This window comes from Anarrhichthys ocellatus, unplaced genomic scaffold, assembly GCF_004355925.1.
Source record: "Anarrhichthys ocellatus isolate YVR2014 unplaced genomic scaffold, GSC_Weel_1.0 scaffold102, whole genome shotgun sequence".
Classification (NCBI taxonomy): domain Eukaryota; kingdom Metazoa; phylum Chordata; class Actinopteri; order Perciformes; family Anarhichadidae; genus Anarrhichthys; species Anarrhichthys ocellatus.
In genome coordinates, this window is record NW_022280132.1 from 448,772 (window position 1) to 461,480 (window position 12,709).

A 12,709-nucleotide genomic window follows, 5' to 3' on the forward strand; every position below is an offset into this window, starting at 1 on the left:
CCCCCCCCCCCCCCCCCCCCTCTCGCTCTCTCTCTCTTACTGTCTGGATCGTTCTGTGTTCGGGCCTCGTTCTCTCTATCTACGACACCACCTGAAGGGCATTCAGGGCAGCTGTGTTTTCAAAAATGTATGTGTTAACTCTGCTCCAGAGTAAGAAAGGACTCGCATATTGACAGGACACTGCTTGACCAAGCACAGCTAGAAACACATGATACCCAAATCCTAGCCTACCTTTCTGCAAACTCATGCTAGTGTTGACCTGTGCCTTATGTTTGACTGAAGAGCTATCTCTGGTGGTCTTTTCTCAGTAGCTACAGTGGAAATAGCGTGATGTATGGGTGGATGGTTATTTATTTATATGCACTTATATGTTAATTATATGCTCTGAATTTCAAATTTACCTAAAAGATACCTAAACCAAACTTTGTCCATAGAGGTTGAAGATATTTAAAAAAGAAAAAACATTTTTAACATTTCTAGCTGGCATTGAAAAATGTTGCACTGCCAGAAAACCTTCCCATTGATCTTTTGTGGAAGAGGCTTCTGGTTACAGTTACACATGGATGAATCATGGATGAATCAGAGATCAGCTGCGCTGTTAAAAGTTTAAAAGGTCAAGATTGCTTTTTTATTTTCTCCCAACGGGAAAAAGGTCTTGATTTGAAGAAACTGTTGCACAAAAAGAGTTGTGAGACACTTGATGAATAAAAAAAATATGCAATCGCACTTCTCATATCAATTAAGCTGAAAATGTGATTGACACACGTCCCTTATGACAAAGCCCCAATGAACGGGGAGCTGTGCGATGATGTGGTTGTAGTGGTCATAGCTGACATTGCACATGAAACACTTGAGCCCAGAGTGTCACACATAGTCAGAAATGACTCATTAGTACAATTTTAGCCATTCGGTCCAATGTCACAAAAAAACTATTTTATATCCCAAATATGTGGAAGCCGGAAGAACATTCAACATCTGTAGACAAACAAACACAGATGAGAGCTCATGGCTCAGAGATTTTGGGTGGCGTATCACTTTACTGTCATTTGAACTATGTGTATGTTTCTCTCCTCGTCTGTCTGTTTTTGCCTCACAACAGCTTCTCTCCTCTTTCCCTCCTTCTTTCACTGGGATCTGTTGTTTTTTAGCAGTAATTTTAAATCAAAGCTACTGTTGTCTCCTCCTGACTCAGCCAGATTTGAATTACTAATGAGCCGGTTTTCTATACCTCTGGGCAGCTCTGGGAACAGCTGGCCACAGAGTGGGCTGATCAGTATGCACCATGCGCCTCATGCTGCCTTTTATTTTGTTGAGTTTTACTGCTAAATTGGTCAGTTTGGAGCAGCTCTCAGCCTTGGAAGGCTTTGTGAATTCAGCTTTAGGGGTTTCACGACTCCAGATGATGTGAATTAGACCTCTGTTAGCTGACTGTTAGCTAACCTCGGTGATGGATTATTTATGCTAAGTTTCGTAATAAATCGATGGCAGAGCATATAGGGATAAGTAGGTGTTTGTTAGGTCGTCCTCCCACCTTCCTCCCTCTCTATCATCCTCCTTTTTAGCTCTATTTCAGCATCCTATACGGCCAGCTACACTGCAAAGAAAAAAATCCATTATTGAATAAAAAAAACAAAACATTACATCTTCCTACCCACCCTATCCGAACTGGGCATTTGCTGCTCCGGTTTTAGGCCTACCTCACAGGGCGAATGTTCAAAGCGGCATGACGAAGAGACTTGTCCCTTCATTTCCACAGAGGTACTTCAATGTGTCTTTCTCTTCTCCAGACACACCACCTCTGATTATCCAATCAAGTGGTTTGTATCATTGCTATGCTGATGATACCCAGCTATATATATATATCTGCATTGCATATTATAATATTGTATGTATGTTATTCCTCTGTGCTATAGAGCTTCATTGTTGTCCAAAAGCGATTCATCAGTGAGCCACGCTGTTGCACTGGGTTCCCTCATTAAACACAGAAGACACAATGTAGTTGACTCATTCCCGCATACTCCGTCTTGCCACCCCAAATATTCACTCGAGCACCAAATGTGGATGTATCCACTGCCGAAAATAGTCCCCAAGAAACACGCTATTTACTCTTCTCTGAGTATCAGCTGACACATTGTTGGTTTGAGCCTTTAATGGGATTTGGTGACAATAACAAGATATAGAAATTTCAACCACGTCCTCTAGCAAACGCTGGACTTTCAGCCAGGATACTGCTGCTTAGTGTCCCGTGCAGCCGTTAGTCAAGTAAGTAGTGTCGTTAGTCGTGTGACTCAGGTGAGTCGCTAGTCACGTGAATTCGTTTGTCATTTGGTAGTCGGGTCATTCGCTAGTCAGTCAAGTTTTATACAAACATTGCTCTTTCTCTAAACCTGACGAAGTGGTTTTGTTGCTTTAACCTAAACGTCCAGTGAAAACAGAAGAGAATTTTGAAAGGACACTACGGTCTCTGGCACCTCCAAAATGAATGCTAGAGGGGTACGCATCAAAGTTTTACTGCTTAGCAGCACGGACCACACGTATTTGGCGCATTGGGGTGAGAATGTATTGCCTTTAACATGGGATTTGTCACATTTTCATATTGGACAAAACACTAAATTACTTCTATTTACTATTTCCCAGCATCCTGACTTTGCAGCCTCCAGCACCTGACCCACTGTGTTTTATGCCTTTTACGGGCTCGACGAGTTATGGCAACACGCTTTAGCAGCTAATCTGTAGCAAGCTGCCCTGCTAGGCTGCCGTGCTCTGCGTGCCCAACCACACGGAAAGTTATAGAGCCCCATTATGATGCTCTATCAAGCCCCTCGTATTGCTTGAAGGTCAAGGGCACTTGATATGAAAGATGTGAAATCTGCCTGATATTATAAGGACTGAGATGGATAAAAGAGAGAGAGAGAGACAGAGGGAGAGAGTCATTCCCCTCCTTAGGTTTCTATAAAGAGACCTTACCTCTCAAGCTGGGAGGTTTATGGGCGACCGGGGAGCTGTAATTGGTTGCTGACAGGTCGAGCTTCGAGGTAGCAGAACCGCAGGTGATGGTAATCTGCTGGATCTCATGGCACACATACGCACATGTGGCTGTATATACTGTATGCTGTAGTTACACACACAGTCTCACACACACACACACACACACACACACAAAGCCAGGACACATGTACTGATGTGTTTGTGGTGCCTTTGAGGGATAAAGAATAATGAGTTTTGTATTCTCAAAAGAATGATTAAACATGTCTCTCCTTCTCTTGTTTATTTTATTTTTAGACTTTCATTCGCTCTATTAACATTGTCAAGCAGACAGTGGTTCACTTTTAACTGGTTTGTCAGTGGTGATATGCACTACACAACAGGGTCTCCAACATTTAGTTACATATGTATCAAGGTTTCTTTCTTGAGCAAATTGTAGAAGACCAGCTTTTCACTCAATGAGAATAGCTGGTCCACCTTAAAGGTCAGTCCACCTTACGTTAGGTTCTTTAAGTTTAATCAGCAGGTGGAAAGCAGGACCTTGGTTTTAAGGAGCTGTAGCATTTATTCACCGGCAAATAGCCCAAAATGTACAAACACTGCACTGCTACATTTACAGCTATGTTACTGCTAACTTCATACTCCTCATCACACAGACACACACACACACACACACACACATACACTCTGTCTCTCTGTCTTTGTCTCTGTCTCTCTCTCTCTCTCTCTCTCTCATTCTATCTCCCCCCCCCCCCCCCCCCCCCCCCCCCTCCCCCCCCCCCCCCCCCCCCCCCATCTTAACAAAAAAAAACCTCCCAGATGCTGTGGACCGAGAGGGAGTCAACTTAGGCCCAGAAGGCAGCCAGGCTTTCAATACACTGGTGGACACCCTGGATATGATATGTCGGGAAATGATATACATGATCCATGGTTTAATCCCACTCATCATAATCAGCCCTCCTGGAAAGCTTCATCTCTTTGTGTAAGTGACCTTGGAGAGGTGCAGTGTGTCGCCTCTAGAGATGTCGTATAGAGATGTAATTCAGGTTGTCTTAATGACATATGACCTAACAGGCATCGCACAAACAATGTGAAGTCCTTTGTGACGAAATAAAACACCATTTTTAAAAATGAAGAAATGAGAGCTAAGGCCGAGTGTTCCACATAATCAATTACACGATCATTTCAATTTGGTGGCAACATCTGCCGCACACATACACATATGTAGTTAATTTCAACCACTTTCACAGTCGTAATCATGGTCATTGGAGTCAGTTGTGGTTTATTACAACGTGGGTCTTACTCTTGTAGTTTTTGTCAGTTATGATACTGTAGTCATCAAGTTAGCTTCTAAGATATGGCAACACGGTGACTAAAAAGATGTCGGACTGTGGGAAAATAATAATAAAGGACAAGGCAGTGTTCTTTCTAAAGATGTAAGTTGTGTCTATACGAACATTCTCACATTTCATATGGCAATATTTCACATGGAGGAATATCTGTCTCGGTATCCTATAACACGTTTTTATTTGTGCTGCAGAAAATGTTCAAACTGGTTTAGTATTTCCATGCAGGCAGGAAGAAAAGGTGGGGTGCTCATGCTCAAAGGGTTGACGGACAGCCGAGGCGGAGGCAATGCTCCCTGAAATGTGGCGAGATGCATATAATGCATCGTTAACACAGGTCATAACGCCAGTGAGCTGGGGAGAGTGTTTGTGTTTGTGTGAGAGAGGGAGAGGTAGTAGTGTTATTTTCTGATGTGTGAATCTGTTTGTGATAGCAGAGAATAAAATCTGCAAAACGTCATCTTTTTTTTTTTTTTTTCTTACAGTGTAAACGCAGAAATCAGAGTGCTTTGTCAGCAACAATGTGTAAAACCGGCAAAACTAGGAGCCTTCAGTGTGTTTCAGCCTGATGGTCAGTGTTTGTGTCCAGCAGGCTTCGCTGACCTCATCTCTGGCGTGGACTCAGACCCTGCAGCTAACGACAGATGTCCTTTCTGTCTCCTTTCTCCTTCTATCTCTTCTCTTATTTCTCCATCTCTCCCTGCTTTGCTGCCTTTCTTCTTTCTTCCTATCTGATTTCCTCCTGCTGCTAATTCCACCGTCCTGTCTGTTGTTGCCCGATCCGTTCTCTTTCAACTCGTCAAATATTGATACTTGGTCAGTGCCCCTCGGCGTCTGATACCGATGCGCCCTTTAGTGTCTGTATGAGACGCACGGGGCTGTCAACTGACATAGTATAAAGAGTGTGAAACTCAGCTTGGGGCGAGTGGGAGGGAATGGAGGACTGTTCAAACACAAGACTTTAATCGAGTCAACATTGAGGTTTTACCTTAATCTTGTTATGTAACTAGACCAGATAAATCACAAGCATTGTTATTTTATGTAACAAACAAACTTATTCTAACCACGATCTTTTCTTAACCCTTACCAAGTTTGGTTTCGGTTTTGGTTGATTATGTTCTGTCACTGCATCGATGCAGAGTTGTTCACATCCGCATCACGATGCATCTTAGAATCAAGAAATGTCCACACCTCTATTATCTCTCCATCCATCCCTTCTTTTTTCTCATCTTATTGTCTCAGTCGGCAATCCAAATTTCTGGACCAATTTCTGATCCCCGATCTCAATGGTTGAGGTTTGATGAATATTAGGCAACAGCTTGGCACCAAAGTCTGGCTTCTGTGCAAATGCAGTCTCGGTGGGCCTCCTTCTCATCCTAAAACATCTATTGTCATCCATATTAATCCACCCCTGAAAAAATCTGTGATCAAAATCTGATAACATAGAACATCATTATTTTAAGCATTTGAAAAACAACTGCGGTGCTGTTTCCAAATCAGGCAATGTAAAACTAAAGATAGACATAGTGAACTCCTTCAGCGGCTCTGTGACATGTGAACCAATCAGAGCGTGTCCTCACCTGGCCCTCGGTCAATGACCTCACGGTGCCGCAACTTTTAATCAGGTGGCAGAGTGTGGCTGATCTGTCCCGAGCCCAATTCTGCATTCAAGGAACTCTGATTAAATTAGCTTCCCAACAAGCTCAGTGTGCACACTTTAATTCCCGACTTTATGGCTGATCTCATTAGCTCCATTCTGGCTCGACGCGCTCGCTCGACCTAAAGGGATTTCCCTCGACGTCCACACACACAGCTCACACACAGTCACACATCGACAGACGACTACACGGACGCAAGAATCGACAAAATAGTGGACTAAAGGAGTTTTTTTTGTCAATTATCCCAAAAAGGAGAGGTTCCTGCTGTGGATCGAATCAAACAAGTGGACTGTGTGTGTATTTGTGTGTGTGGGAGAGTCACAGAGTGCTAATGCAGAGGTTCTGCTCCTCCACACATGGCTGAATGCTCCTTTGTGGCTTTGGTGTCACTTCAGGCTTTAGTTTGCGGCGATGCTGAGCAGACTCTCAAACTGAAGAGTCAAAGTCTCAGCGGGAATCTGGCAGATCATTTCAGAAGGCACTGTGACGCTTTTCTATGCACAGAACATTGAGGCTGGAGACCAAATATCTTGCCAGACAGGAACGTTGAAATTGGAAATTCATTCAGGAAAGAGTCATTCAGTGACAACATTTACAACATCTCTGCATGGCAACAACAGTGGTGTTTTGGTTGGGGAAGTAGGTTTGTGTGTGTGTGTGTAGATATTTAGTAACACTAATTTCTACAAAGTAACCATGCAACTGATGGTTGCATGAATACTTTGGTAAGTATTGTGTGTGTGCGTGTGCGTGTGTGTGTGTGTGTGTGTGTGTGTTCGGAGCAGAGCAATGCAAATGTGTGTCTCCTTTTTTCCTTGATTAAAAAAAAGAGAAAAATAACTCGACTGTTTTTAAATATTGCCTTTTATCTTGGAAATGCAGCTCAACGTGCTGAACCTCAAGAGTAAAAAGACTCAAATCTATACTCATACATATTTTTAAAAATGACAAAAAGGAAAAGTTACTTTTTAAAATTCAATCAATTTTACAATTTAGCACATCTAAAATAACAGATTCTGGGTAAAAGTGACAGTAAAAAGGTGAGTTTTTAGTTGAGCCTTAAAGCCTCTAAATGTGATGGCCATGATGTGAATCAGATATTAGCACACCCATCTGAACTTTTGCCGTTTAACTCCTTGAGGCAAATGTGATATTGGGTTATATATATAAAATTGACTTGACGAGACTAACACTCTAGCAACAACTCTCTTCTGATAACCACTGGTCTTGATCAGGGTTTGTTGGTGGTCACTTATTTCGGGCTAGTGATGCTGTCAATTGAACCCGCATCACTTTAGTTAGTAAAACCTAATCTCGGGGATTGCCACATACAGATCGGCTAAGGATTTCTAAATGCAGAGTTGTTGCTCGAATGGCCGACATGTCCTGGATTTACTGGCCAATCGCAACTGTTATTGGTCGACATCATATATGACGCGGCTACGGAGGAGGTAGCGGAGGGAGCCGTGCCAAATCCCAATGTACCCCCCCATCACGATTTTTGAGTAGAGAGAGATCTTCAGTCTCTTGAGCGAGGCATTTAGAGGCTTGTGAGTCTTGTAAAACCAGTTTGTCGAAATTTCTGAGGGTGTCGCACTGTCCCAGTTATTAAGCTGATAATACACTTAAATGTGTCCATGTTGGTCCAAATCCCAGCAGGACGATCACCGGAGGTCAAAGCGACGAGAGCGGCTTAGAGAGGAGAGAAGTTGGCAGGGGAGCTGAAGCTTTTTTGGGTGTCAGTGAAAGTTTGTAGGTGTTCACGGTTTTAGCCGAGCAGCATCCCTCAGACGTCGATAAAACCTGGAGGTGAAGAGGTCACTGTTCAGTGGAAGCTCCATCGTTTGTTTCTTCACGGGTTTCAGACGAGCCGTATTCTTTGGGCGTCAGTAAAGACTCAGAGTGACTGTTTTAGTTTCAATCTGCAGACAGCATCAATGTTTTATGTAGAGAGGAGCTGGCAGCCCACACTATTTCTGTATGTATTTATTATTCAAGAAGAGCAGTAAAGGAATAAAAAGTGTGAAGGTGAATGGACAGTTTTCACCCCAGGACAACAGCACCGGGGCTCCTTGCCCCCGGCCACAAATGTTGTTCCGTTGTCTTGTCGTGCTCCTCGCCGACTCCTTCAGTATCAATAGTTCCTATTGAATTGTACTTGAGTCAAAAGTTTGAGAACTTTCCTATTGATCGAGGCTGAGAATTGACTGAGCTGGCTGCCGTGGAGTCTCTGAGGTAGTCGGCTTTCATCTCAGAGATCCACAGTGAGGCTGTTTTAATAAGTGATGAGGCAGCCGACGACTGTGGCCAGGCCTCCTTATAGAGATAATCCATATCTGACATCATATTCTCTCACACACACACACACACACACACACACTTTCCCTTTCACACACTACTTAGAGCAGCATACATTATGATAGAAAATAACTTCCAAAGATGCAGTCACTGAGACACCAAACTGATAAGACTGCAGAGACACACGGACACAAGCAGAGATGTCCATGAAGACAAATGAGCTCCTTATAAAACACCCAGAAAGCCTTAGTTAAATGTTGAGATACCTGCATTGCTTTCATCAGTTTGCTGTGTTTTAAGCAACGTTACATCCAACAAATGCTGACATGCGGCGCCGTCCTCGTCAGTCCAACAGAGATGTGTACCGCATCGCCACATGCTCGTAGAGTACAACACACAAAGGCTGAATCTAAATGTCTGGACTTGACCGCACTTGCATATTCACAGACTTAATAGGATGTTACGGCTGTGAGGATCCTCGGTTGAGGGGTTTAATGTGAATATAACATTCTGATAAGCAGCTCGTATAAAAAGAAAGTTTAATTGTGCGCCGTGACTGAAATTGTTATAGCTACTATGTAAAGCAGCAGACCCTGCAGATGTCATGCATGAGTCGCCTACAAATGTTTTATCCAGCGTTCTTAGCTCCGAGCCAAGATGGCGACGGCTAAAAACCAAGAGGGTGATGGTTAAAATGCTCGAGGCTTCAAAACGTCAGTCTACAAGTCAATGGGGGACGTCACGGTGACTACGTCAACTTCCTATATACAGTCGATGGTGTCATCCAAGTATAGTGTGTCAATATCCGCACAGAGAAAAAAACATTGATCTAGAGCTACCAATTTATGGTTCGGTATGGTTAAAGCCCCACCCACTTCTGGTTTAAACCCCGCCCATTGTTAGTATGGATATAGACACAGAGGATTTACTTGGTTGATCAGATGCAAATACAGATACGGACAACGGTGTGTGTGCTCACCCTTGATCTCCATGGGGACACATGACCGGGACGATGTGATGGTGTTGATGCTGGTGATGAGGACAATGATACTCACCACGATGACAATAATCATAATGATGTTGATGACAATGATGATCATGGTGATGAAGAAGGGAACAATAAAATCTCACTCAGCGATGAAGCAAAGGATAACAGCGATGAAGAAGATGACAATGAGGATGATGCTGTTGATGGAGATGACGATGAAGATGAGGAGAGAGGGGAAGAGAAAAATGTTGACGATCATGACGACGAAGAGCTAAGTGTAAATTGTGGGTCCTCTTGAAGAATGCCAAATGAGCTCTCATTATGTGTCATAATTGGCAGCAGCTCTGTGTTCACATATGATTAATTACTCTAAATGAGGATTAGAAGTCTGCAATTACTCAGTGATAACACAAGGACCGAGTCCTGATTATAAGGGTTAATTATCATGACCTGTGTGTGTGTGTGTGTGTGTGTGTGTGTGTGTGTGTGTTTTTTTACAAACTGGGACTTTTCTTATTAGGGGTCTACTTCCCCCTATTTCCTCAATGTCAATTAGGTGCCTGTTTATTCGTTGTAAATGTCATTTAGAAATGTCATATCTTAAAGTAATGAAATGAAGAGACACTCATCGCATCCACATGGTTGAAGTCACCGCCATGACATTAACACTGAGTTTTCTGTTCAGTTTTCTGTACCGCAACGCAAGAAACTCTGTCAGCAGCGGCACACCTCCCTCCAACTCTCCACCGTGGTCTTCCAGCAACAAATCACACAACACAATAACAAACCGGCAAAGCAAAGGTAAAGAATGCGGTTTTGCTTCTTTGTAGGGTCCTTTTCATTACGCCGTCAGACACTTATACCAAATGTTTAGCATTTCACAGCTTGGCAACAACACTTGGCCGCATACCTCTGTCATACAAGTGCCACACTACTGCGTCTTGTGTCTGAACGGGAGTGCAATCCTCGCAGCCAGGTTCAACATCTGGTGGGAAGACTGAAGCCGGATTGAGCGGCAGATTAATTAACATGGTTTGGAATGAGATGTGCAATATTGAAGCCTCTCATATGAGAAAGAAAGAAAAAAAAAAAAAAAAAAAGCATGCACTTTCCGCAAACTAGTCTGGTTTGCATTAGTGGAATGAAGTGAGCATTACTGTTATGTTTTCTTTTTTTCTTTTTTTTCTTCTTGCAGCTGCTTTGTGACTTCCTACAGCACTATAAACCTGGCGCCTAATATCTATTATACTATAACTGCTGCTCATTATTGTTTGCATATAAACCGTAGTAACACGGGTTAGATTAGGCCTGTGTGTGTGTGTGTGTGTGCTCTAATAAGAACAAGTAGCTTTTCTTAGAGCCTTATTACTGTTTCCAGTGCAAGACTTTGTTCACCATAACGACATTGAGAGCTTTGTGACTCAGGAGGAGACATGATGGATGGAGGGAAGCAGCATTATCTTTTTTTGAGGTAATTGATGTAAAAGAAGAAGGCAGAAGAAAGAGAAATCAAGGTAAAATGAGAGATTTTGTTAGAGCTATCCACTAGTTTTTTTATGCACATTTTCGATTTGCACAGAAATCTAAGAATTTAAAGACAAAACCGAAGCAATGTTTTTGCATGGTCGAGGTGGAAATGAAGAGGAACATTTTTTGAGAGACCTTGATGTACTGCAGAGAACGCATTTACCAATTACCATTTCATAGGCTTCCAGCTGCGGCAAAGAAATGTAAAAAATTTCCACACACATTTCCAAACGTTCAGCTTCACCTTCTTTTCACCTCTGTAGTTCTGTTGTTGTTTTAAGGAAACACAGTTGCACACCCCGGTACAGAACAGTGGTGTTTACCTGTGATCCCCAGTCTGATATGAAAAGCTCAGAGGTGGGTTCAGTGTTCTGTACGATGCACAAGGTTTGTGTGGACACACATAGAGAGCTTCCATCTTCTGATTAGTCCCTAGTGGAAACGTTGCAGTGTGTGTGGGCATCATTTACCTGTTGGTTACATTGTGTGGGACAAAATGCACGTCCACATAACGTAAAACATTACATTACAGGGTGAAGACTTGGTTTAAAGTTAGGTTTAGGTTCATTTAGGTTTAGGATTAGGCTAGTAGCGGTTATGGTTACAGTAAATCTCCAGGAAATTAATGTAAGTCAATGTAATGTCCCCAAAAGTCATGAAAACACGACTGTGTGTGTGTGTGTGTGTGTGTGTGTGTGTGTGTGTGTGTGTGTGTGTGTGTGTGTGGCCAATGTCTCGCCCAGCCCGTCCCTCCCTGCCAGGTTGGCCGGGCTGCTAATGATGTTGTCAAAGAGGAATGTGGAGCAAAAAGATCATTTTGCTTCTTTGCACGCACATGGAAATACACGGGTCGACACACACGCGCGCACACACACACACACACACACACACACACTGATTTATTCCTGAAAGGAGGACAATGACTCAGAACAAAGCTTGAAATACACAAAATGTAGAAATAAGCATGCGTGGTGCTGCACAGATGCTGTGAGTTTGTGTTTGTTCCCATCATCTGATTGAAGGTCACATTTCTGTGTGTGCACCCAGCTTCTTGTTTTCATACCGTCACACGCACATTTCACACACAGTGTTTGTTGCTGTGACGACTAGAGTTTGACAAGCTACTTGGGACACGTAATCAATTACTTACTTTTGGATTTACTGGACCGCATGGGCCTCTCCTCGCCCACAGGAACACTAGCACAGCAAACAGGCCCGCCTCCAAAGAAGTCATGCTCAGGGCACATTCGTAACGGCAAAATCTCTGATATCAGCTGGAATGAGTGGATTTGAACAGCACTCTTTTGTCACCAATGCTGACATTTGAGGGAGCAAAGACCCAAAAAGTTCAAAATGGAGGGAACTGACATGTTCTCAACCGTTGAGTGCAAATGTCAGAATACTTGAATTGGCTGGTTGGCTGATTGCATGTGTTTGAAAACTCTGGTTGGTCTCCAGAATTGCGAATTACAATTGCCCAAACCATTAAAAATAGCACCTACTAAATCTAAAACTAAACTAAAAAGGGGCACTACACAGCCAAACAGACAAACATGTATCCCCATTCACATTCTCACACATACAGTCAGCCTCTCTCTCTCTCTCCTCATGGTCATGTTTTCACAGCAGCTGCTGACAAACTGACACAATCCTGGGAATTTTCCCCACATGGAAACCTACATTTTTTTTTTGTTTTATTTTGGAGCTCCCGGCAGGGCGAGGTCACACCAGGAAAAGGAGAGAGCATGCTGTCCCTGTCAGTCTCGTTCTCTCTGGTAGCATCTTTTCCCAGCCACGGCCTAACTGACGTATTGGCAACATTTAACACACACACACAATAAATAACACATCAGGTCAAACTGTGTGTGTGTGTGTGTGTGTGTGTGTGTGTGTGTGTGTGTGTGTGT

At 43.1% G+C, this 12,709-nt stretch overlaps 1 protein-coding gene across 1 annotated transcript in view; it reads left to right on the forward strand.

The window, feature by feature from the left end:
• Nucleotides 1–12,709, forward strand: part of pik3r3b (phosphoinositide-3-kinase, regulatory subunit 3b (gamma)) — a 181,040-nt gene that overhangs the window by 96,544 nt on the left and 71,787 nt on the right. The window lies entirely within an intron of this gene.